Genomic DNA, 27,535 nt, shown 5'->3' on the forward strand with positions numbered 1-27,535 from the left:
CTCCTGTCTGCAAACAGAGCACCAGTTGTAGGAGCTGCTGGTGTGTCTATGGTAATGAATGGCCATTTGGTTGACCACTCACTTTTTAAAGTACACCTGGTGGCTGCTCCACTTAATGCTTTCTTCTTCTTCCCTGTCTTGTCCACTGTCTCCTCTATGGTCTCTTCTACTTTCTCTCCAACTGTCACTCTTTCTATCTTCTCCACCGTCTCTGCCTCCACCTCTTCCACTGTCTCCTCCTCTGATCTAGCAACCTTTTTAGGGGGCTGACCCTTTGGTGCCCAGAATGAAATAATACTCTTTTGCTTTTTCTCTGACATCTTTGAAACAGACAAATGCAATGATTAATGTATGCATTGCCAGTAAATTAAATATTACTGAAATGATAGCCAGAGAGCTCTGCTTTAAGAGATGTAGTCTTAACATCGCTGAAAAGAGTATTAATACAGTAGAATTTGAAATAAAATAATGAAATACATCTCTAGTACTTTCCTTAGTTCCAGATAGCCAAACTAAGCTAAAGCAGTTGGGAGAGTTTTTGACTGCATCAATAATAATTTAGCATGAATTTGGCTATATTCCCCAACATCAGCTCTCACTATTTTTGATCACAGGCAAGTGATTTCATCTAGGAATTGTAAAATCAAAATGCTAAAAAAAAATGAAGGGGTTGGGTGTAGTTTTGGTTTGAACATTGGGGGGTTTAGCAGGGTCACAGGGCATGCTCCCTCATGAGATTTATTTGTGCGCTTATTTGTTTATTTTTGCAAAATGGTTTTTTTTGTGGTTACATCCACATACAAAGTTGGTTAACATAGCTGCATGTATTTTATATTTAAGCATCTAAAATCTTAAGCATTTTGACAGAATTTTACTTAAAGAACATTACTTAAATGGTTCTTATATTGAAAATGTTAATTTCCTGTCATCTGCTAGGTTTTTCCTAATATCTGTAATTATTAGCAGAACACATTTTACACATGGGGAAAATCAATTGTGCTCTTGTCTTAATTCTAACTTGTACTTGGCCTTTTGAAAAACTATAGTTCTTGTAATTGTCTTGTAATATATTTATAGAATTTGTTACAGTAAGTATATAACTACAGGTAAAAGCAGCCTATACACATAGTAACTATAGCACAGTATGCCACAGTTGTAATATAAAATCTTTGGTAAAAAAAAATCTATTCCCTTAACAGATAATCTATTATAAACTCTACAAGTTAGTCAATTTACCACAATAAATACAATAGGTAAATTCTAGTAAAGGAGGTCTTTCTATTTTATGTTGGTGCAGGATGATGTTTTCTCAGCGTCGCGATAGGAACGACTCGCACAAATCTTATCACACTTTTGGAGCGCACTGGTGAACGCGCGCAGAGTATACAGCCATTCGCGCGCCACGCATGCACAATTAAATAAACTGGGCTTCGGTCATGTTGCGCAGATAATTGGTCCGTTCCGGTCGTACGTGAACTTGGTGCTTATAATAGTTCAATGCGCGATGTATAATAGCCTCCTCCATTAATTGTATATAGAGGGACAAGTTATCCCTTCTCAGCGTGAGAAATACAAGGTGTGGCGTGTGAGCGTGTGAAATGGTTGAAATGCGTGTGTCTCACGGTGAATGCGTGAGACTTGAGAGCCCTGTATTATATATATATATATATATATTTTTTTTTTTTTTTTTTTTTGGAAAAGCTTTTGCAAGTATAGCCCTTTTGTGTGCACTCATTTTTTTCTTTATTTTGAAAATATGTTTGGTTTTGTTTATATGAAGAAACACTTTGAAAAATAATCTTACCTTATAAATCTTGCTTCTCCTAGCGAAATTTCATATTCATAAACGTACATTTTCTAAGCCATTATTCAAAGTCACTGCTCAAAAAATAAAGTGAAGACTTTCATCACAGTATAACACCAAGTCAGTTGAACTTTAGGTATATCAATCTTAGGCAGCATGAGTGATTGTGAAACAGGTGCACTGGAGAGGCAACAGCAAGACAACCACCAAAAAGGGAAGGATTTTGCAGGTGGTGACCAATTGTTCTCTCCTTATTCTTCCTGACTGATTTGTTTTTATCTTTGTGTTTTGTTAGGATCCTCCTTGTCACTGTCTGAAGCACGAGGCAGTACCTGCAACCCAATCATGTTGCACAGTCAGTCCTGCTCCTCCAGGATGCCACAGGAGTTTTGGTGTGTCTCCCGGCACAGTTTCAAGACCATGAGGAGATAGCGGAAGACAGGCCGTTACACGAGGAGAGCTGGACAGAGACATAGAAGGGCAACAACCCAGCAGCAAGACCAGTATCTGCTCCTTTGTGTGAGGAGGAACAGGAGAAGCACTGCCAGAGCCCTACAAAATGACCTCCAGCAGGCTTCTGGTGTGCATGTGTGACTGTGTGTGTGTTGGATGGAATAATTCAGGCTGAGATCAGGTGGATGGTCACTCAAAGTTGCTTTACTGGGCCTGGGACAAGACAAGACTGGGAAAAACAGCACCAAAAGGCTGATTAGCAAACAGTGCATCGATGTTGCATGAGAAGTCAGCAGGACGAGCTATGAGACTCTGATTACATTTGATCGTGAACATATAGTGGACAAAATTCTAAATAAAACATACATTAAAGAAAATAAAATAAAACACTAATACAGACAATTCACATTAATACAGTGAAACTATAAACTTAAGTAACCATAATTTTACATATTTAGTATAAATGAAATATAGAAAGAGAAGAACGCAGCCCTAAAATGGCGCAGTTGCACAGGACAGCACGTGTGAGAGGATAGTACGTGTGCTAATAGCTAATGTGACGGTCTTGCCTGGGTGGTCTTACTGCTGAGCTGCACAATGGAGAACACGTAGAAATAAGGGAACTGCACGGAGAATTAAAATCACTTCTACATAAAACAAAGACAAATGCACAAATTAATTACGACTAGGCCTCGTAATACAAACTAAAAATAACTCAACATAAAACACCTCATTCGACGCCAAACACATATCAACAGTTCTACAAGAAGTTCATTGCAGGATAAATCAGCAATAAAGCAGTTAGTTATGTGTTTTTAATCATTTTAACTTATAATTCTCCGGCTGCTGAAAATGTGCGACTTACCCACAGCATGTCTCATTATCTCTGCTGTGGGCGGTCCCCATTTCACGTGCTATATGCCATCACGCAGCAGACAGATGGCGCCTGTCCCCATTTATGCATCAATTTAACACTTTTACACACCGTTACATGCACCCCCCTTAAATGATGCTAAACTGGGGAAGCGCCTATACAATAGAAAACTTAACACAAGAACTAGAAAAGGGAGAGAGAGAGAGAAAAAAAAAAAAAAAAAAACAAAGATGACAGTGTGAATGTCCTTGACACATTTCAGCATAAATGTCAATTACAAAATTCCTCCATAGGAAGTATGCAAGAATGGACCGGTACCAAAATCCAGACTTGACACAGACTTAAAGAGATGCCCTAAACACCTCTCTTTACATACACAATTCAAGGATGAAAATGACTTCTTAAAAGACAATCTCGACTCAAAATGTCAAAAGCCAACTTATAAGTTAACCATGAAAAAGGCTTTTCACCACATCAAGAAGAGAAATCACTGAAGGTGATGAATCATGCACAATCTGACTATTCATCTCACAGATCAATCTTTGTGGAGGTTTAATGGTCCTATCAGCCCTAGTACTAATTGTGTCTGTATGAATGAGTTTTGGTTGATTGCAAATTACAGGGTCAACTGTATCCGGAACAGGGTTATTGACTACATGTGAAAGTGGAAAAACTGGCAGGGTCAAGGAGTGCTGAGAGGAACTCTGATCTAACTCATCATCAAGAGGTAGTCCTTCATCCAACAAATGCGGGACATCACTTCCCTGTTCAGTGCATACAGGGCTACTATGGGTCTCAGAGTCAGCTTTTGAATTGGAATTGTGTACATCCAAAGAACACTGAATTTCAGACAAATTAACTGAATCATTGACACTATCAGTGCAGCTGTGCTGATCAGACTGCATAACCCAGTGAGCTGTTCTCTTATCACTCTCGGGATGATCAGGCAAGTCCATAGTCGAATCACTTGAATGGGACTTGGATGGTAAATCGACTCCATCTTTGTACAGAAAGTTAACAGGGAGTAAGAGATTCCTGTGCACAGTCTTTTCTCTGCCTGTTTCAGTGTCTCTTATCCGATAGACATTAATGGGTGATCTCACTGACATCACTTCGTAAAGGCTGGACTCCCACTTGTCTGCAATTTTCCATTTGCCACACTCACCACGGTTTGCCAGAAGAACTCTGTCACCAACGGTCAAAGGTGATCCTTTCACTTTACGATTGTAGATCCTTGCATGCCGAGCTTGCTCAGTAGAACTGTGCTTCTGTGCAATTTTCGCAGCTTCGCCGAGATCACATTTGAGCCTGGATACGAAATCTGAATATTTCACAACAGCATCATCCTTGAGAACATGTTGAAACATCACATCGATTGGAAGACGTGGAACTCTCCCGAACATAAGATAGAAAGGCGCAAAGCCTGTGGTCTCGTGAACGGTGCAGTTATAACAGAATGTCAGCATCTGCAAAGACTGTGGCCACTTGGCTTTGGACTGAGGAGGTAAGGCTCTTATCATGTTCCCTAAGGTTCTGTTAAAGCGTTCTGTGATCCCGTTTCCCATCGGGTGATAAGGAGTGGTGTGCGATTTCTTGACACCTGACATATTCAACAACTCCTTCATTAATTTGCTCTCAAAACTTGGACCTTGGTCCGAATGCACTCGCCGAGGGAATCCGTAAACACAGAAGAGACCATTCCATAGATGATGAGCAACCTGTTTTGCAGACTGGTTCTTGCAGGGAAAAGCGTAGGCTAATTTAGTGAAATGGTCTGTAGCTACCAAAACATCCACACTCTTGTCACCCCGCTCTGCTGTCCAGAAATCGATACAAATGAGTTCCATCGGCTCAGAGGTACGTATGTTCTCAAGAGGAGCACAATCTTTCAGTTCAGGAGTCTTTCCTACAATACATCGCATGCAGTTCCTTACATAATTTGCTATGTCAATGTCCATGCCTATCCAGAAGAACCGTTGTCTGGCCAATGAAAGAGTCCTGGAGCGCCCTTGATGACCAGCTGCATCATGCAGACCATGAAGCACTTGTTGTTTCAGAGCATCTGGGACAATGAATTGATGCAACTTTTTGTTCATTTGATTGTCTCTTTTGACTTTGAAAAGCATGCCGTCTCTGATGGTAAGTTTATTCCAATGCTTCAGAAGCTTTAAGACAGAACGAGGCTCACTAGCACGTTCACGCTTGTCAGGACGTCGATGTCTCTGAACATAAAAGAGTGCTCTACTCACAGCGGTGTCCTGTTCTTGTGCAGCTGAAAGTGTGCTCACATTGAGTGCGGCAGTCTGGTCCACATCAAGGAAGTGTGGAATGGAATCCACACCCATGAATTGTCCTACACCACCAGAACAATGCGCGTCCAATACAGCAGCAACATCCTGTGAACTCAAAGCACCTGCTGTTGTCTGACATTGACTGCCAACTCCAGTCGATCCAGGAGAATTGTCAGCAGGACTCAATACTTGACAGTTCGTGGTAAGTCGAAAAGAATCCTGGACGACTTGATCTACAACTCCATCAACCTGACTGAGCAAAGACTGGTAAGGTTCAGTTACGATCCGATGGCTTACACTGGACTGGACAAAAGGTTCCCTGCTCAACGCGTCTGCGACTATGTTCTTAGAACCAGGAACATATTTCAAATCAAAGCTGAAGGAAGCTAGCTTAGCAACCCAGCGTTGCTCGCAAGCATCGAGTCTTGGCTTGGTGAGTATGTAGGTAAGGGGATTATTATCCGTCCAAGCTATAAAATGACGCCCCTTCAACCAATAATGGAACTTGTCACATATCGCCCACTTAAGTGCGAGGAATTCTAGCCTGTGAGCTGGGTAATTCATCTGAGAACGTGATAACGTCTTGCTAGCAAATGCAACTGGCCTGGCCAAAGTGCCACCCTCTGGGATCTGGGAAAGAACAGCACCCAATCCATCAAATGAGGCATCTACAGCTAGTATGAAGTCACATTCGAAGTTTGGGTGAGCCAGTGTCACACTTGAAAGAAGATCCTCTTTCAAAGTTTCAAATGCTTCCTGACATTTGTCCGTCCAGTCTGTTGGTGAGAGTTTTACGCACACAGCTTTCGAGTTAAGCTTCCTCCTCCTGCCTCTAGAGCGTTTTGTGTCAGTTTTGGAGATAAGCTCGAACAAAGGCTTGGCTTTGGCAGAACATCTCTCTATAAAATGTTGATAGTATAGTACCATACCTAAGAATGATCTGATTTTTCTATGGCATGGAGTGATTCCATCAGAGTCCATCAAGTCAACTGCTTTAACATCCGTAATGGCCTTTATTTTCCCAGGGTCTGTTTTAACACCATCTTCGCAAATTACATGGCCAAGAAACTTGACTGACTTTCTTAAGAAATGGCATTTTTTAGGGGAAAGCTTGAGATTGTGGGCCTTGAGTCTTGAGAACACCATCTCCAGCCTTTCAAGTGCAACCTGTTCGTTGGGAGCAAAGACCATGAGATCATCAAGGTAGCACAATAAACTGGTGAAATTCTTGTCACCAAAGATTGACATCATCATACACATGAATGTAGCTGGGCTATTGCAGAGGCCCTGCGGCATCCTGTTATATTCATGTAATCCAAAAGGAGATGAGAAAGCGGTGTATTTCCTATCGTCTTTGTGCAAAGGAACATTATAGAAACCTGAGGTAAGGTCCATAGTCGAGAAGAAAGCATTCCCCCCAAGAGCAGCTAAGGCGTCTGACTGGTGTGGTAGAGGATGGGCGTCTTTTACTGTTCTGGCGTTCAACCATCGAAAGTCTGTACAGATCCTCAGATCACCATTCTTTTTCCACACCAGGACAAGAGGAGAAGCATACTCACTATTTGATTTTCTGATAATACCCTTCTCTTCCATTTCATCCAATGCTACTCTCAGTTTCTCATAATGGCCTGGAGGTACACGACGGTAGGGGAGACGAAAGGGTTTGTCATCCACTAAGCGGATCCGATGTACAAAATCTTAGGCTTCACCACAATCCATCTTGTTCCTTGAAAATATGGACTCATATTTCTTGATGAGATGGAGTAATTTCATTTTCCAAGAGGAAGACACTTCACACGCCGTCAGATCTAGGTCTCTCAATCCCAAGTCATTCAAGGTTCGCACCATCTCATCCTCAGATTCCTGGGGACCATACTCATGTTGAAAGTGTTGAACTTGAGACTTAATGTACTCACTTTCTGGGAGATCTTCTACAGCAACGCATGGAGAAACGTCTGCGATCTTTGCATTTCTTCTCAATGTCAACACACTGTTAGTGGGATTTATAACTTTCACAGGTATCCAACCATCGCCCCATAAAGGTGTAATGACTCGGCCTACCATGATCTGCTTAGGGCCGCATTTGGATTGGGTAGGTTCCACAAGCACTGTACTACCCACAGACATTGCAGTGTCGACAGGAAGCTTGCCCCATACAAGATGTTCACTCTGCGGTTGAAGCATCACACTGTGCTTGAGCTTAACAGTACCTACTTTCTCAGGTACATGATCGCCTCTCCATCTCTGTGTGTTGGATAGTAAGGAAATGAACTCCAAACTCTCACTTTCTCCATTACCACTTGGTAGTGAGACCAATTTCCAATAGTCATCTGTGTTCTTTAGGAGAGTCAGCAGGCTTTTGATGGCGTTACTGCCCAAGATCATCTCATCTGCCTGGCCTGGAACGATCAGCACTGGTATTATCATTTTACATCCATAAACACAGACAGACAGATCATACATTGCTGTTGGTGTGACTCGATGACCACCGCATCCAATAATCACAACATCATCGGCAGGACACTTTGGCAACTTAGAAAGGCTCTCCAACAATCTTGCTTCAGCTGCCTCACTGAGAGTGCAGGCCATTGAACCGCTGTCAAGTAATGCAGTGAAAGATGGGCCATTTTCTACAGATACAGTAGTGTAAAATAATGAATTAGCTCTGGGGACTCTTTGTATTCCTTGAAAGACAGCAGTTTTATCAGGTGAGACACTGGGTTTGTACTGCTCATATACGGACTCATAATCTTGTGTGTCAAAGATGGGAGGGTTATCGATATGGTCTGTACTGACCTCCCTTACGCACAGACCCATTAGTTTTCCTGTGTGGGCTGAGGCGGTCGTTGTTTACTCCTAGGGCAGAAACGTCTGGAGTGACCTGGAGACTGACACTGAAAACACAGTCTGTGCTCACGACAATGTGTTAAGGCAGAGTGAGCAGCATCATTGCAAATAGCACACGGCAAAGCAGCCAAACCTTCAATCCTAGGGAGTCTGTTAAAAGGCTGGTATCTAGGATGAGACTGAGGTCGGTTAGTATTGGTCAGCAGGACTTTCTCAAGCATGTCAATGACCTTTTCAAGAGCAGAGAAATCTGTGCTTTTTTGTTGTTGTTCGCACACCGTGGGAGCGGGCACCGGAACTGTGTTAACATCGATCTTGTTGACTGAAACTCTTTCACTTTGGATGTGATGCACTGTACTTGTGGCTTTGAAAGATAAATCAGATTGGTAGTCATTAAGTACAGCCTGTACTTCATGTGCTGACCACTTGTCAATCGGTTTGGATCTGAAGGTTAAGGCTAAGTCTTTACTCGGGCAGTGTCTGATAAACATGTGCACTATTTCCACACTGGGCTTGTCAAGTGTTTTACCTTGCTCTCGCAGACATTCTGAAGCGACATCTGCTGCCTTGTTGAGTCTCAGCCAGTAGTCGTATGGATTCTCATCCTCCTCCGGCAAGGTGGTGTAAAAATCAGCAAGAGGAACAGGTGAGTAGTGATTACAGCTGAAATGTTTACGCAGCAGGCTGTAGACAGAATTTGGACAGACAGTAGTGGAGGAGTCACAGTTCCTGATCCAGAATTTGACTACATCTTTTGCTTTACCACGCAGGTGTACAAGGACTTCTTCCACATGTTCATCGGCACTCATGTTGCTCTTTTTGACAAATGTCCTCATCAGATCTTCCCATTCTTCAATTTCAATTGTGTCAGAACCATCCCCTCTGAATGAAGGTGGATCCTTGACTTTTCTGTGCTGAATTACTTGGTTTTGTGACAAATTTGCCATGCTTAAAGAGCTAGTAGCCTTATTATCATCAGGGTGTTGTCTATTTGGGATGTCAGTGTCCAAGCTATAAGGACTAAGATGAGCTATAATGTTGTCTGCTAACTGCTGACCAATCTGATGGACAATTGAACTCATTTGCCCTAACATATCATGTACACCATGTTCAACATTAGGTGTTGAAGTGATCACTTCGCTAGGCTTATGATTGACATTTGACTGCATGTCTGCTGCATCACACTCTGCGCACGCAGTGCACACCCTTCTGGTAATGCCAGGTCTACTATCACTATTGCCAGTATTGGGACTGTCCATTGAAAAGGGAATTGGTACACCTAAAACCCCTCTGCCCACTGGACTAGAAGTGAATTGGTCAGGCAAATATCTATTGCTGTTACTCATTACGGGCATTAAAATATGCTACAAGTGTACATACACAAACTCAATATTAATGATCAGAGTGAAAAGTCCAATAAACTGAAAAAGGATAAAGCAAGGAGTCCCTTATAGAAAGGCTGTGAACCGATGATGAGCTGTTCAACCAATGATGGATCCTTCCAGAATGCAGCAACACAGCGATCTTTAACAACTTGCTTGTAGACGTGACCCAAAGCAACACAGCGGCATCACAACTTCACGGCACCAATGTGACGGTCTTGCCTGGGTGGTCTTACTGCTGAGCTGCACAATGGAGAACACGTAGAAATAAGGGAACTGCACGGAGAATTAAAATCACTTCCACAGCATGTCTCATTATCTCTGCTGTTTATTTAAAACAGTTCTTTCTTTTTTTAGTCTTTTCAAATCAATTAAATCTTTATGCGTTGTGATCGTATAGTGTTAACAATCTTTCAATTTGACAACTTCAATAGATATTTCAATGAATTGATCACAAATAAATGAAAAACTGAACATTTCAAGTCAATTAAGTTCAATTCAAAGGGTAAACATCCCCACCTAGCGGTGAACATATACAATTCCATTTGAACAATTAATTAATACATTAAACATGAAAACAACACATCTTACAACATACCTGCACAATGGAGAACACGTAGAAATAAGGGAACTGCACGGAGAATTAAAATCACTTCTACATAAAACAAAGACAATGCACAAATTAATTACGACTAGGCCTCGTAATACAAACTAAAAATAACTCAACATAAAACACCTCATTCGACGCCAAACACATATCAACAGTTCTACAAGAAGTTCATTGCAGCAATAAATCAGCAATAAAGCAGTTAGTTATGTGTTTTTAATCATTTTAACTTATAATTCTCCGGCTGCTGAAAATGTGCGACTTACCCACAGCATGTCTCATTATCTCTGCTGTGGGCGGTCCCCATTTCACGTGCTATATGCCATCACGCAGCAGACAGATGGCGCTGTCCCCATTTATGCATCAATTTAACACTTTTACACACCGTTACACTAACACTCAACTAATATTATTTTTAACACAGAACATGACAAAACCGAATAAAACACATACCTGGGAAAAACAGCACCAAAAGGCTGATTAGCAAACAGTGCATCGATGTTGCATGAGAAGTCTTAAATGAAATAAACAGAAGTTCGGAGTTCACAAGCAGGCCAATAATCACACTCTTCATCTTATCGTCACAAATAACACATATTTGACTTGACTAACACAACTAGGAGCTGACAGACAAAATAAGTAGACTTTTGTGTAGTTTAAAGTTCAGACTTGGGCTTGAAAACAATCCAAACTTAGTTATTAATACGGAGCAATCATTGATGTGACTTAAAGCAGGACGAGCTATGTTAAGGAGTTGAAAAAGGATTGTATTCTAAGGTGATTCTAATGTCTCTAGCCTTCCTCTTGGTGTGTCGATCAGAACACAGGAATGGATCAAGGCAATCAGATTAAATCAAAGGGGTTTATTGAACACTGAAGATGTACATGAGTGGGAGGTCGAGAATTTGTGGGTAGATGTGTGGTACTACAATGAAGCATAAATAAAGAAATAATCAGCATAAAATGTCTTGACTGTTATATAAATTAAATCACATTACACATCAAATTCCACTATAAAATGCTGTAGTATACATAACTACAGTATAGAGTATTAACTTTCAGTGGAAAAATACTATGTAGTATGGCGCTGTCATCATTTATGTAAACATAATCGGCACGTTGAAACCGAAAGTGTCCGTATACTGGCAATAAAGATCACACAGCGCACTATACAGTACTCCCATATAAACTTGACATGAATAACATAGTAGCATTGTAACATGAATAAACATATACGGAACAGGGTGAAGATATCACAATCTGCAATGATGTAATCGTGAACACACAGCGCGTGAACGCGCCGAACGCGCTAGTTTGATTAACTCAATAATAATGGAGAAATGCAAATTTGACCGGTAATCAAATACTACGATTAATAAAGATTATCTAATGATTAGAACGGGTACTCTGAGGTTATTTCTCCCAGTCTCAGTCAAGTTTGTCTCTTGCTTCATTCCGCTGCGTCATAGATGATGATTGACACGTGAGCTAAGTCCTGCCTTTCCAACATTGCCGCCCCCAAATTTATTTGTAAATTTGTTTTCCGTTGGAATCTAAGTCAGGCTTCCTGTTGTTTGTCTTCACTTCCAGGAAGCTGATCCTCTTCAGGGATTTTAGGAAGCACAATCAGACGAGCTATAGGCCTAGTATATGTTCTGTCTTTTATCTGTATCTCTGCAGTTCTGACATGGCCATCTGCTCCTGGGAAGACCTTTGTAACTCTTCCAATGTGCCATAAGGACCGAGGTACCTGGGGGTCAACTAACATGGCTACGGAACCAGACTCAATGTCAGGTGATGGTCTTTGCCACTTTCCTCTTGTCTGCATTGCTGGTAGGTAGTGCCTTATAAATGCAGTCTAGAATCTGTCGGCTAATACCTGGGAGTGCCTCCATCTCCTCTTGGTAAGGAGTTCAGTCTCTGGATACACCACCTGGGGTAAGGAACCGTCACGCCGCCCCATCAGCAGGCAGTTGGGGGTAACAGGATCCAGATCAGCCAGATCTGCTGAGACATATCCTAGAGGTTTGGAATTTAGGATGGCTTCAATCTCGATCAGAACTGTCTGTAGAACTTCTTCGGACACTGTTTCTGAGCCTACTGTTGTACGAAGGGCAGACTTTATTGACCGGATCTCCCTCTCCCATACACCTCCGAAGTGTGGAGAGGCCGGAGGATTGAAGTGGAAACTGATCCTTTGCTTGGCTAACAGCTCTTGTAAGTCTGGACTGAGTTGGCGGAAGCTTTCCCGGAGTTCTGTCTCTCCACCTCGAAAATTTGTACCCTGATCGGAGTACAGTTCTGCAGGCTGGCCACATCGACCAATGAACCTTCTCAGGGCCATTAGGAAGGAGTCACTGTTGATGGAGGTTAGCACTTCTATGTGCACAGCACGGGTGGTGAGGCACTTGAATAGGAGGCCCCATCTCTTTTCTGTCCGGCGTCCCAATTTCACCACAAAGGGCCCAAAACAGTCCATTCCTGCCGAATAGAATGCAGGTTTATACAATCTGAGTCTTGGAGGGGGAAGATCAACCATCTGCTGTGTTGCTGGCTTTGACCGCCACTTACAACATTCGAGGCATGCCCTTTGGTGCTTCTTAATTGCCTCCCTGCCTCTCAGAATCCACACTCTCCTACGGAGCTCAGCAAACACTCGCTCCGGTCCTGGGTGATGGAGTCGACTATCATAGTCCTTAATGAGCAGCTGAGTGTCTGGATGGTGAGAGTCGAGTACGATAGGGTGCACAGTAGCTGGGTCGAGGGCTTCCACCCGCCTCAGTCGTCCTCCGACTCGGATGAGTTGGTTTTCTGAGTCAAATTCCGGAGAAAGACACAGCAACCGACTGTTGGAGCGAACTGGCTTGTTGGATTTCAGCAGCTGGAAATCCTCAGGGAAACTATCCATCTGTATCCTTCTCAGGACAACAGTCTCTGCCTCTCTGTAGGTACTGGCTGGAGGGGATTCATGCAGCTCCTGTGCAACTGCCTCCACCAAATCCTCCCAGTTGTTGTATTTCTTTCCACTTGAAGTTAATGGCACAGTGATAGTTATCCCACAGAAGATTCTTCCTTTAAATTCAGTTGTATCTTCAGAGTCGGAAAAGCGTGAGGTGGGGTGAGAGGGCCACTCCTCCTGAGGTTGTAATAGGAACATCGGACCTTGAAGCCATCTGTTGGGGCTGATAAGGTCTTGTAGCTTCTTGCCCCGAGTCAGGTCATCAGCAGGGTTTCTCTCTGAATTTATGTATCGCCATTCTTTCCGGTCGGTCAAGTCCTGGATCTCCGCAACCCGAGTGCCTACAAAGACCTTGTACCGGCAGGAATCGGAAAGGAGCCAGTGGAGGACAATAGTGGAGTCAGTCCAGTAGGTAACCTTGTCCAACTTCAGAGTGAGCTCAGTTGTAAGCAACTTCGCCAATTGTGCCCCTATCAAGGTGGCGCAGAGCTCAAGCCTTGGTATTGACTGCTGTTTCCGTGGGGCCACTTTAGACCGGGCTAGAAGAAAGGCAATGTGGAGGTCCCCCTGGCAACCTTCTGAATGCAGGTAAGCCACAGCCCCATACGCTTTCTCCGAGGCATCACTAAAAATGTGAATCTCTCGGTGTGCATAGGAATTATCCATATAGGAAGGGTTATAGCACCTAGGGAGGGTTACCTGCGGTAGATATTTAAGCTCCTCCTCCCAGTCTATCCATGCCTGCCGGAGCTCGCTAGGGAGTTGTGGGTCATCCCAATCCCGGTGGTTTACCCAAAGCTGCTGAACAATTACCTTGGCTCGGGTAGTATATGGAAGGATGACTCCAAGGGGGTCGTACTGACTTGCCAGCACTCTGTAGATATTCCGCATCGTCAAGGCATTGTATGTGATCGGTCTGTGCTTGAACCCAAGATGGTCCAGCTCGCAGTGCCAGCTCAGGCCCAAGGTTGACTCTCGTGGGTCAGCTTTGTCTTGAGAAAGCCACAACTCCAGTTCTGAGGATCTGGTTTCAGGAGGTAGGTGACTGACAACTTCCACAACATTACTGGCCCATTGCCGGATGTCAAAACCACCAGAGGATAAGAGGGCACGTAACTTATCCACTAACAGGCGTGCTTCTTGAACAGAACTCAAACTTTGAAGACCGTTGTCCACATAAAAGCATCGGTCCACAGAGAATCTTACATCCTCATCAGGAGTACTGTGCAGTGCCACGTGTCGCTGAAGGGCGAAGGATGCGCAGCAGGGGCTGCACGTAGTCCCGAAGGGAAGGACTTGCCACTCATAAGTATCTGGAGGGTCATCCCGACGCAGGTCACGCCAGAGGAAGCGCAGAAGTGGTCTGTCCTCAGGCAGTAGCAGGACCTGATGAAACATCCCACGTATATCCCCACTTATGGCCACACAATGCTCCCTGAACCGCAGGAGGACACCCAGAAGAGAGGGGCTTAGAACTGGACCTGGTAGTAAGCAGTTGTTAAGGTTCAGTCCTTCATACTCGAAGGAACAGTTGAACACTAGCCGGTTTTTACCGTTGTGAGTGATCATATGGTGTGGGATATACCACTTCTCTCTTGTGGTTCCCTCTTCCTCGTTCCGCAACTTGATGGCAGCACCAGTAGTCTCCAGCTTCTTTATCTCAGACTTATACACCTCCGACTTTTCTGGTGACTGAGCGAGTCGACGCTCCATTCCTCTGAGACTAGGCATCACTGCTTCCTTCGGAGCACAGAAGAAGGGGAAATCCTTCCTGCACAATAGAGGTGTTGCGTAGCGGAGGATTCCGTTAACCTCAACCCGGGTGGTCTTGGCCTCCAAGAGACTGATAGCCTCTCGATCCTCTTTGGATCGGGTAGCTTGCCTCTCACAGCGGTAAGGTAAGACATCAATCTGCCACAGCCGTTCAACATCCCTCTTCAACTCAAGCTCAGCAGGGGTGAGGGACAAAAAGAAGCACTGTTGTGGTGAGAGCTGATCTTTCAAGAGCCTTACCGGACCCTGTAATGTCCAGCCGAGCCTTGTCTGAATAGCAGCTGGTCCTCCGGAGGGGCCCAGCCGAACAGGGGATATATGAGTAATGAGGTGAGTATTGTCAGCTCCAATAAGCAGTAAGGGACTCACACCCTCAAAAGACTGCAGGGGGAGGTTCTTCAAGTGCTGATACTTCTCCAGGATACTCAGCGGGTAGGAATGATCTGCTAAACCGAGTCGTTCGGCAGTAAAGGCAGCTGAAATTGAGTAGATCTTCTGTGGCTGAGTCACAGGAGAAATCTGGAAGGAGGCTGAGGCTCCAGTAACCGTTTGCACCTCCTGGCAGATAGTACGCAGAGCTAAGCTCTCCACCGGACCATGAATTCCGAGCTTGGTGGCTGCAGATGAAAGAAGAATGGTCCTTTCCGATCCGTCATCAAGGACAGCATAAGTATCAAGTGTCTTGTCCTTGTGATGAAGCAGCACTCTAATGACTTTCAGCAGAACTTTCCGGCATCCTGCCGGTCTATCGAGATACAGAGTCTCAGTTGCCGAATTAACCAAACAAGAACCCTCCATCGCGGGTTTGGAGTTTACTTCATGGAGGATCTGTAGGTGTCTGCCTTTACAGATACTGCATGGCTTTTTAAGGGTACACTTGGCCGCCTGGTGGGTGCGCCCACAGCGCCAGCAGCGGTGATTTGTTCGTATCCAGTCCGTGATCTGCTGTTTGTTGAAAGACTTGAAGGTAGGGCACTGACTGAGATAATGATCATATTTGTCACAATATGGACAGAAGGCTTTGGACTGCGCATTATGAATGCTGGGGGTAACTGAAGGTACTGAAGCAGGTCCAGTGGGTAGTTTGGTGGGGCCCTCATCTGCACCGTGAAGCACAGTAGCTGAACGTCCTGTAGGATTCACTGGTCTTCCTCGCTCAGGCTTCTGCTCTACCCTTCGCCGACGGTCAGAAATTTGACTTTCGCTGCTCTGGCACCATGCTTCATATTGCAACCATTCAGAGAAGTCCAGGAGGTTATACACTGAGCCAGGCCGACAAAACATGTGTCTCCTGAACTCTGACCTCATTTCAGGAGGTAATTTGCTTAGAAGCCTTTCCACATGCAAGCCACATCTCAGTTCTGCTTGCCCTTCATGGCCTAAAGTCTCCAGCATACCGACAAGGGATCTAATTTGCAATGCGAACTTGTCGAAGGCTACAGTGTCTCCTCGTCGAATGTCAGGTGCATCCATCACCTTAGCTATCCTCCTGAGTGCTAGTTTATAAGGTTGGCCAAACCTCTCAGTCAGAGTAGCCATGGTATCAGTATAAGGAAAGGGTGAGTTAAGATAGGAGTTGGCTACCAGGCGGGCTTCATCTAACCTGATCCATCAGTATTTGATAGCGGAAGAGCTCAGTAGCATCAGCAGGTAAAAGGTTCTCAAGAGCAATCTTCAGTCTGGTAAACTCACTAGGATCACCTGTGACGAAGTCTGGAATGGTCGGGGTAGGACCCCGGTAGGTACTCTCTCGCTCATCTGGATGCAGGGTGGAAGCTCTGTATGTAGGTGTCAAATACCAAGGTCTCTGTGGCTCATATCTATCATCAGGGTGAAAGCCTGCCTGGCCCAAGCTTATGTTCTGCATACCTGCGTGGATCATAAGCCTGGTTGCTATATTCAGGAAGTGGCGGAGCAACTTTGTGAGGAGCGGCGGGGATAGATTCATCTGGATAACCAGTAAACAGAAAGTCAGGATAAATCGTAGGCTTGATTGTCTTTGGAACTTCCTGTTTGGTGGGCAGTGTGGTCTGTATGTGATCTCGCATTACTTGAAGGTCACTGAGCATCTTTCCCAGGAAATCAACCAGCACATGCTCTCTTAATGGCTCCTCAACACTCCTCTCTGACAAATTAGGTAGATTCGAACAACCTCTATAGTCCACAGTCTGCTTTGGGGTTGGTAATGAACTATAATCCCCTCTCTGGGGAAACAGATCTGATCTCACTGGCGCAGCAACTGTACTGGTCATCTGCAATGGTTGCCTGGAGGTAGATAAGTGGGGAAGTGGCGTTGAAAGAGACCCAGAGCTCAATATAGGCTGATAAGGCTGGTATGGTGTGTTACCGACGGTTGATGGAGGTGACTGAACCTCATTCTCTTCCCAAGGCCGGTGATATGGTGAAGACAGAGCAGGATGGTTAGGGGCACAGGTGTTCTAGACTGCATAGATCCAACTTGCCTTCTATCATAGTAATGCTCCCTGTCGAAAGCAGCCGGTGACCACTCATCCACTACATTCCAGGAATACTGACTCACAGGACTAGAGGCTCTGTCTGAGGGGGAGGGAGAAAGCCTGGCAGCCTCTGATAAATGATGTCGATGTGGCTCCTCTGTAGCATGAGGTATCATTGGCTGACTGACCTGTCTACGTTGTGCGGCTGTGCGGTCGTAGTCCTCAAGATAGGCAGGTGGGCGAACATGGCGTTGAGGTCTGCCACCATCTGCATTTACTCCTTCTGATTGCATATTAACATTAATAAACCCTCTTTATCCAAGAGCAATGGCTGAGCATCCGGCTCGAAGGACCAACTTTGTTAAGGAGTTGAAAAAGGATTGTATTCTAAGGTGATTCTAATGTCTCTAGCCTTCCTCTTGGTGTGTTGATCAGAACACAGGAATGGATCAAGGCAATTAGATTAAATCAAAGGGGTTTATTGAACACTGAAGATGTACATGAGTGGGAGGTCGAGAATTTGTGGGTAGATGTGTGGTACTACAATGAAGCATAAATAAAGAAATAATCAGCATAAAATGTCTTGACTGTTATATAAATTAAATCACATTACACATCAAATTCCACTATAAAATGCTGTAGTATACATAACTACAATATAGAGTATTAACTTTCAGTGGAAAAATACTATGTAGTATGGCGCTGTCATCATTTATGTAAACATAATCGGCACGTTGAAACCGAAAGTGTCCGTATACTGGCAATAAAGATCACACGGCGCACTATACAGTACTCCCATATAAACTTGACATGAATAACATAGTAGCATTGTAACATGAATAAACATATACGGAACAGGGTGAAGATATCACAATCTGCAATGATGTAATCGTGAACACACAGCGCGTGAACACGCCGAACGCGCTAGTTTGATTAACTCAATAATAATGGAGAAATGCAAATTTGACCGGTAATCAAATACTACGATTAATAAAGATTATCTAATGATTAGAACAGGTACTCACAATCAGTCATAGACGCACACAATAACACAAAAATTGAGGTTATTTCTCCCAGTCTCAGTCAAGTTTGTCTCTTGCTTCATTCCGCTGCGTCATAGATGATGATTGACACGTGAGCTAAGTCCCGCCTTTCCAACAAGCTATGAGACTCTGCTGATTACATAGCTCCGCCCCGCAATATCATGTGCACAAACGCGAGCAAGACAGCCAATGGCGAGTTTTCCCAATTTAAGCTGAATTTAACAACCATTATTTAAACTCCGTTACACATGTTTCTGACCCTGCAGACCCTACAGTCGCGACTTAAAGTGCTATTTTAGGGGCCGTTCACATATCGCGTCAAAAAAACTCATGGAAAGCGTGGCTGCGCCGCTTTCTCCTTAGGCTTGTTCAACTTGATGCAGCACCACACAGACCGATCGGCGGCTGACTTGAAGCAGTGCATGCTGGTAAGAAATTTTGTCCGACTTGAGACAGCGCCGACGCCATGTGACTGTGACGTATGGCTTCAAAGCACCGCGAGAGTGATTCGAGAACAGCCGCCTGACGGTGCGTTCCAAACGGGATATATCGCCCTCCGAAGGGCACTTCGGAGTGAAAACAATCATGGCCGCCATATTGAAGGGTTGTTCTAAACCGAAGTGCTCAAGACTGGCCACTTCAAAGGGCCCTTCGGAATGAAGGATTTCAAAGGGAACAACTGATGGACACTTCGGGCCCCCATGAATCTTTGCACAGTGAAGTTGTTTGACATCACAGAATAGGTACAGGAGGCTCGGAGTTCGATTTTACCAGAGAAGCTCCAAGATGGCGTCGTGGATAGTCGTGATTCTCTAAGCTGAGAAACAAATTTTTCTCACAAATGATTATATAAATTTCATAAAGTTGCTAACTATTATCTAAAGGTTGCTATTGACTGTTGAATTTAATTAAATATTGACCTTGGAGCATTGACAAGGATTTTAAATCACAAAATCAACCGTTTCGCTGCACAGTTCAAAAACATGGATGAGGACCTTGGCGCAGAGATGGAGATTGACACTACGAAAGAGAAGAGAAACTTTAACGATACTCACTCGTATGCCTGTAAAGTAAAAAAGGAATTTGTGATTCTTGTCCAAATACACCAAGCAAAAATCAACCTCCCAAAAGGCAAAAAAGTGTTGTTGTCTCATCTAACAAACAAAGTGAACTGTCTTTGAGTGAAGTGCAGGAGAATATCATCCGAATTCTATCTGAAAAGATTAATGAGAGATCCGACCAGATTGAAAGAATGGTTAGGGGAATTCTTCCAACATTGAGGCCTTGGGCAAATCTCTTACCTTAGTTCATGATGATGTAATGGTTCTGCAGAAAGAAAATGAAAAGCTGAAAAATACAAATGCTGTCCTAGAAAAAAAGGTCAATGAAATGAACACGAAAATTCATGACCAGGAACGTTACAGCCGCAGATGGTGCCTGCGTTTATACGGACTGTCGGAGCAATCTGCTGAAAACCTGAAAATGAGAGTCATGGAAGTATGCAAAGCGGTGGCCTTTGACACGGATAAATGTGCAGTAACTGATGCTCTGGATGTAGCACACTGACTTGGCAGACTCAAAACATCCGATGACGGTAGAAAAGTGAAACCAAGGCCGGTGATCCTGAGATTTATTTCTCGAACAGCGAGAGATTTCATCTGGAAAAACTAAAAAAATAACGCGTATCTCAGCAGCAAGGGGCTGCGGTTTAAGGAGGACTTGTCTGCTTTCGACATAGAAGCACGGAATCGTCTCTGGCCGGTTGTAGAGAGAGCAAGAAAGGAAGGCAAAAATGCATACTTCTGTTGAGCGAGGGCTTTCGTTGACGGTAAAGAGATTCATCCCGAGGAAGGCAACGGAACTACATAGACTTGGTTGTCTTGTTGCAGTTGGAGGTATTTTCAAAGTTAAAGTTGATCTCCTTTGTTAATAAATAAGTGGTTGCTTTTGAGTTCAAAATTCGATTGGTATAATAACTGGACGCACTTTAAGTTTTATTTGAATGTTTGCTACTGTTAAAATTCTTGGCAGTCATGTGAGCATCCCATTATGTTAAAGTTAAAAGTTTCGGGTTTTTTCTTACTCTCGTGGTCCTCTTAGTAATCCTTTGGACTAATGTCTCTTTCTTCATTTTCTTGTGTTAAATAAGGATAATGAACAATTTGTATTAGTCAATTGTTATGCCACCAATAACAAAGTGAATAACGAAATACTTTTTTCACATATTGAGTCTACAAACCCGATTCCAAAAAAGTTGGGACACTGTACAAATTGTGAATAAAAAAGGAATGCAATGATGTGGAAGTTTCAAATTTCAATATTTTATACAACATAGATGACATATCAAATGTTTAAACTGAGAAAATGTATCATTTTAAGGGAAAAATAAGTTGATTTCACATTTCATGGCATCAACACATCTCAAAAAAGTTGGGACAAGGCCATGTTTACCACTGTGTGGCATCCCCTCTTCTTTTTATAACAGTCTGCAAACGTCTGGGGACTGAGGAGACAAGTTGATCAAGTTTAGGAATAGGAATGTTGTCCCATTCTTGTCTAATACAGGCTTCTAGTTGCTCAACTGTCTTAGGTCTTCTTTGTCACATCCTCCTCTTTATGATGCGCCAAATGTTTTCTATGGGTGAAAGATCTGGACTGCAGGCTGGCCATTTCAGTACCCAGATCCTTCTTCTACGCAGCCATGATGTTGTAATTGATGCAGTATGTGGTCTGGCATTGTCGTGTTGGAAAATGCAAGGTCTTCCCTGAAAGAGACAACGTCTGGATGGGAGCATATGTTGTTCTAGAACTTGGATATACCTTTCAGCATTGATGGTGCCTTTCCAGATGTGTAAGCTGCCCATGCCACACGCACTCATGCAACCCCATACCATCAGAGATGCAGGCTTCTGAACTGAGCGCTGATAACAACTTGGGTTGTCCTTGTCCTTTTTAGTCCGGATGACATGGCGTCCCAGTTTTCCAAAAAGAACTTCAAATTTTGATTCGTCTGACCACAGAACAGTTTTCCACTTTGCCACAGTCCATTTTAAATGAGCCTTGGCCCAGAGAAAACGCCTGCGCTTCTGGATCATGTTTAGATATGGCTTCTTTTTTGACCTATAGAGTTTTAGCCGGCAACGGCGAATGGCATGGTGGATTGTGTTCACCGACAATGTTTTCTGGAAGTATTCCTGAACCCATGTTGTGATTTCCATTACAGTAGTATTCCTGTATGTGATGCAGTGCCGTCTAAGGGCCCGAAGATCACGGGCATCCAGTATGGTTTTCCGGCCTTGACCCTTACGCACAGAGATTGTTCCAGATTCTCTGAATCTTTGGATGATATTATGCACTGTAGATGATGATAACTTCAAACTCTTTGCAATTTTTCTCTGAAAAACTCCTTTCTGATATTGCTCCACTATTTTTCGCCGCAGCATTGGGGGAATTGGTGATCCTCTGCCCATCTTGACTTCTGAGAGACACTGCCACTCTGATAGGCTCTTTTTATACCCAATCATGTTGCCAATTGACCTAATAAGTTGCAAATTGGTCCTCCAGCTGTTCCTTATATGTACATTTAACTTTTCCGGCCTCTTATTGCTACCTGTCCCAACTTTTTTGGAATGTGTAGCTCTCATAAAATCCAAAATGAGCCAATATTTGGCATGACATTTCAAAATGTCTCACTTTCAACATTTGATATGTTATCTATATTCTATTGTGAATAAAATATAAGTTTATGAGATTTGTAAATTATTGCATTCCTTTTTTATTCACAATTTGTACAGTGTCCCAACTTTTTTGGAATCAGGTTTGTAGAATTCAACATTTCATGTTCCTATATCCTTTAGCCAAAGTTATTTGGGGAGGAGATTTCAATACTGTGTTTAATGAAACCATTGATAGATGGCCTCCTAAGAATAGGCCTGGTTCTTCAAGTGAATTGGATAATATATGTTTAAGATTGGGCCTTATCGATGTGTGGAGATATAAGAATCCAGACAGGGAGGAATATACGTGAGTACAAGGACTCATCTCTTCATTCCTGTATTGACTATTGGTTAGTGTCTAATAATTTAATTAAAAATGTGGCTTCTGTGCTGATAGAACCTTGCATAATGACGGATCATAAAGGAATATTCATAAGAAGAGAGTGCATTAACTTGCTTAAAAATAACAAATCTCCAGGCAATAACGGGCTAACAGGAGAATTTTATAAGACATTTTCCGAGGAACTTTCACCTTTTCTGTTATTAGTATTCATAGAAGCTATACAAAATGATGCATTGCCTGTTTCATTAAAACAAGGAGTTATAACACTGATTCCGAAACCTAACAAGGACAAGTTATATATTGAAAATTGGAGGCCCATTAGTTTGCTCAATAATGACAGTAAGTTGTTTGCAATGATTTTTGCTAGAAGATTAAAACAAGGATTAGATAAAATAATTGATATAGAACATTCTGGTTTTATGCAAGGTCGTCATATCAGGAATAATATTAGACTAGTCTTAGATATGATTGATTACAATCATTTTATTGAGGATGGCATTAGGCAAGGATGCCCCCTCTCTCCTTTTTTATTTCTGTTAGTCACTCAGGTTTTGGCAATGCATGTAAAAAGGAATCAGTATAATGGTATCACAGCTTTAAGTGTAGAATTTAAGCTTAGCCAGTTTGCTGATGACACTGCAGTTTTTTTGAAAAACAAATTTGAGATACCAAAAATAATTAGATGTATTGAGGCATTCACTGCTGTTTCAGGCCTTAAAATGAACTGTGATAAATATGTATTGTTTCCCCTTAAAGACTGCTCCTCTACAGAAATAGAGAACATCCCAGTTAAACACCAATTAACATATCTAGGTGTAGTAATCTGTAAAAATGAAAAACAAAGGAGTCAGTTAAATTTTGAACCGATTATTAAGAAAACAAGTGAGAAATTTAATTTGTGGTTAATGAGAGATATATCAATATTTGGGAGGGTATTATTGTCAAAGGTGGAAGGTATATCTAGATCTGTGTATATGTCTTTATCATTGGATGTGCCTCCTAAGATTATTAAAGATTTAGATAAGATACTTTATGACTTTATTTGGAGAAAAAAAACACATTATTTGAAAAAAAGAGGTCATTTGTAATCCTAAAGATCAAGGGGGACTTGAGGTCTTAGATTATAGTACACTTAATGACACTTTCAAAATTAAATGGTTGATAGAGTTTATGAAGAATAGAGAAAATCCTTGGATTGTATTTCCTAATTATATATTTAATACTCTTGGAAGCATAGACTTTTTGTTGAAATGTAATTTTTTTGTCGACAAAATTCCTGTTAAATTGGCTGGTTTTCACAGACAAGCCTTGCTAGCATGGAAATTAGTTTACAAGCACAATTTCTCACCCCATAATTATTTCATATGGAATAACAAAGACATACTATTCACAAACAAATCATTATTTTATCATACTTGGTTCAATGAAGGTATTATGTTAGTAAGACAGTTGCTTAATTCCCATGGGTATTTGTTGTCGTATACTGAATTTCTCCAAAAATGTCAATTTCCAGTTAAACCAAGAGAGTTTGCTATTGTTCTTGATGCGATCCCAAAGAGCGTGACATTACTTTTAAAGAACTCTAGTTCAGCGGAAATCAACATGGATAATCCTTGTCAGAATATTTTTATTGATAATGTTGATGTTCTAAAACAACAGTGTAGCAACAAGTTTATAAGAAATGCTCTTTGTTCTGTATCTTTTCCTGCTGCAAGATTTTTCTGGTCTTCTTTATTTGGTAATATTTCTTGGGTTAAAGCATGGAAACTTTCAAATAAGTTCTGTATCAATAACAAAATTAGGAAAGTGTCTTATAAAATACTTCATAGAATTTATCCTGCTAAGCATGTTTTGGAAAGATTTAAGCTCGATATTTCCTATACCTATGAATTTTGTGGACAAGAAAAAGAAACTATTTTGCATCTGTTTTTTCACTGTATTTATACAAGATTATTTTGGAAAGATATAGAATTCTATATTAATAGAAAACTTGATTGTATGATAAAAATTTGTGCATTTGACGTACTTTTTATACAGAGAATGAAAACTTGAAATGTAAAGAACTACATATTAGGCATTTGAAAAATTTTTTGTTTGCATTTTTTTATCTCATTATGTCACTAGTTACCACAGTGTTTTTTTTTTTTTTTTCAACACATCCCATAATTTTTAAAATATCGGCCTCTACCAAATGGTTGATTTGTCACTTAAAGGTAAAATAATGAAATTCAAACACATATTATGAAAATCAGAAAATATGAAGTATAATACTAATTTATTTCAAACATAATCAAAATAAAATAGTTTTATATATTGAATCTTGTTTATTTATTGAAGTATTCCATAAAATATTTCAGATTTTCATTTTAACACAGGAAATTACATGTTTACTTGTTTTTTTTTTTTTTAACAACAAATAAAAATAAATAACACAAATAACTAAAAGTAACAAAACTAAAGACATTATTCTTTCTGCATTCAAAAACTAAAAACAAAATAGCAAAATATAGTAATATAATGGCATATTAGGCTTTTATGATTCAAGAAACACGCCATCAAGTGTGGTAGTGCAACAGGATTTTTCTTTTTCTTTCTTTTTATGAACATTTCTCTTCTCAGACGGGGTGATAATCCGGATACTCTATTGGGTCATCAACATCACTGAGATCAGCATCAGAATCTTGGGGGTTTTCTGGGGCAAGGGCCTGAAGAGTGCGTGTTCTTGTACCATAGAAACTGTTGACATCCATCTAATAATTGTATAAAAAAAGCAACAACAAACAAATAAATAACTATCTCTTACAATTTTAGCAATGTTAGTACACCAGCATTTGTCATTTAAGAAGTAATTGCCTCTGATAATTATGATTTGCACACATTAATTCTATGAATTCATTATATTTACTTCAAAAAATATGCAAAAGTGGCAACAAAATACATATTTAAGAAATTATCTCAGCATATTCATGAAGAAATAACAGCTGTTATATTCATAGCTAAGAATGATCAGAAGTTTATATTTCTCAGCAAATAGTGCATTCTGACTGCAGAAATTGATGATCTGAAAAGATTACCTTAGCTTTTCTGCATTTACCATAAAGTGACAAATCAACCGTTTGGTTGAGCATGTTTTTGAAAAATTATTAAAAACATACTAAAGTTTTTTCATGAAAGACCCAGAAACTGGGCGTACCGGTGCTGCCATGTATATTCCTCATTTTAAATATAAATCTGCAAAAAGAACTTCTGATAATATATCAGTATATGCAGCAGTTGTAATCTGTTCAGATTCATATTCTGCACTTACAAGTATACTGAGTGGAAAATCTGAATCTAGACAAGATATATTAATAGAAGTACTGCAAAGTTTGTATCGAATTTGCCAACTGAGAATTATAGCAAAATTTTTATAGGTGCCAGCTCATGTTGGAGTTGAGGGTAATGAGGAGGTGGACAAGACAGCGAAACCGGCACTAAAGCATGCAAATGTCAACATACGCATAACCTTGAGTAAATCAGAAATTAAAGGTTTAATTAAAGTTGCTGTTAGAAAGATGTGGCAAGAGAGATGGAATAAAGGAAACAAAGGGCGACATTTGTATAATATACAAGTATAATATAAACAAGTTGGCTATGTAAGAAATGCTTATGGTACTAGAAGGGATGATACAGTTATATCTTGATTGAGAATTGGACACTCCACTCTTAATAAATCACTCCAGATGATAGGAAAACATGAATCTGGTCAATGTAATCATTGTGGACTTCCAGAAACAGTAGAGCATGTGCTGATTAACTGTAGGGCATATGAAATGGAAAGACTCCAGTTAAAAGAGGAATTAAAATCTGCAGGCATTAATTCTATGACATTACAGAATGTATTAAACAGTTCTCATAAAGGATACAAAGCTCTTATAAATTTCCTGAAAATAACAAAGTTACATAACAAAATATAGGTAATTTTTTTTTTAATATTATTATTTCCCTTGATATCATCACCTCACACTCCATCCCAGTAGGTGGCGGACTATGCACCATAAGCTGGTTTGCCAGCCGCCATAAAACATCAAAAGAAGAAGACTTGATGCAGCGCCGCAAAACCGATCGGCGGCTGACTTGAAGCAGTGCATGCCGGTAACAAATTTTGTCCGACTTGAGACAGTGCCGACGCCATGTGACTGTGATGTATGGCTTCAAAGTACCGCGAGAGCGATTCGAGATCAGCCACCTGAGTCAGCCAGCGCAGTTTCTCAAGAGGAGCTGCACGAGCTCTGATGACGACACAGCTGTTTCACGATTGGCCGGATTCACCGCATGACACCGATCACGTGTGTTTCGTGTTTATTGTCACGCCTTCAGTTCCACTAAAGCTCACAAATCTGTATTTTTTATAACAGTTAAAACTCTTTTCATGTAGTCGCGATGTTGTATTGTGTCATGTTTATCAAAAATAATACTGATTAAAAACTTAGACCCCACTACATTAGTTTTATATAGTATTGGCCTATGCTTATATTGAACTTTATTCTTGTAAAAACAGATGCTGTAAGCAGTACATAAAGTATTGAATGAAAATGTCTCTGAAACATCAGTGTATTAGTCAAATATTGCATTTATTTCACTTCAGCTGTGATAAAGTATGCAAACGCAGCGCGAGCGTCACAACGAGAAGCAGAAAGTGTCTGACTTCACGTCTCCATTTTCAGCTCCTCATTTTTTGCATTTTTTTTTTTTTTAATGCAAAAAATATACAAAGATTTGTATATGAATACACAACTCACAACAAGTAGAAAACAAATAAACATACATAAAAATATGTAAAGTAAAACAGGGAATGCCAGGGGTAAAATTACAACAATTTAAAGTAACAAAAAGCTTCATAGGTCTTTCTTGCTTGTTTGTTTTTGATTTTGTCTAATGTAGTACCATAGTGTTTAATCTCTTTTATAAAATGTTCAAAGTTTGGCTTAGCTTTAGTCCATTTTTT

The 27,535-nt window shown here is 41.4% G+C and overlaps 1 protein-coding gene across 1 annotated transcript in view; it reads right to left on the minus strand.

Annotated features, from left to right (window-relative positions):
• Positions 1-27,535, minus strand: part of LOC127508646 (tripartite motif-containing protein 16-like) — a 134,630-nt gene that overhangs the window by 13,748 nt on the left and 93,347 nt on the right. The gene's annotated exons all lie outside the window — the stretch shown is intronic.

Source organism: Ctenopharyngodon idella, chromosome 3, assembly GCF_019924925.1.
Source record: "Ctenopharyngodon idella isolate HZGC_01 chromosome 3, HZGC01, whole genome shotgun sequence".
Classification (NCBI taxonomy): Eukaryota; Metazoa; Chordata; class Actinopteri; order Cypriniformes; family Xenocyprididae; genus Ctenopharyngodon; species Ctenopharyngodon idella.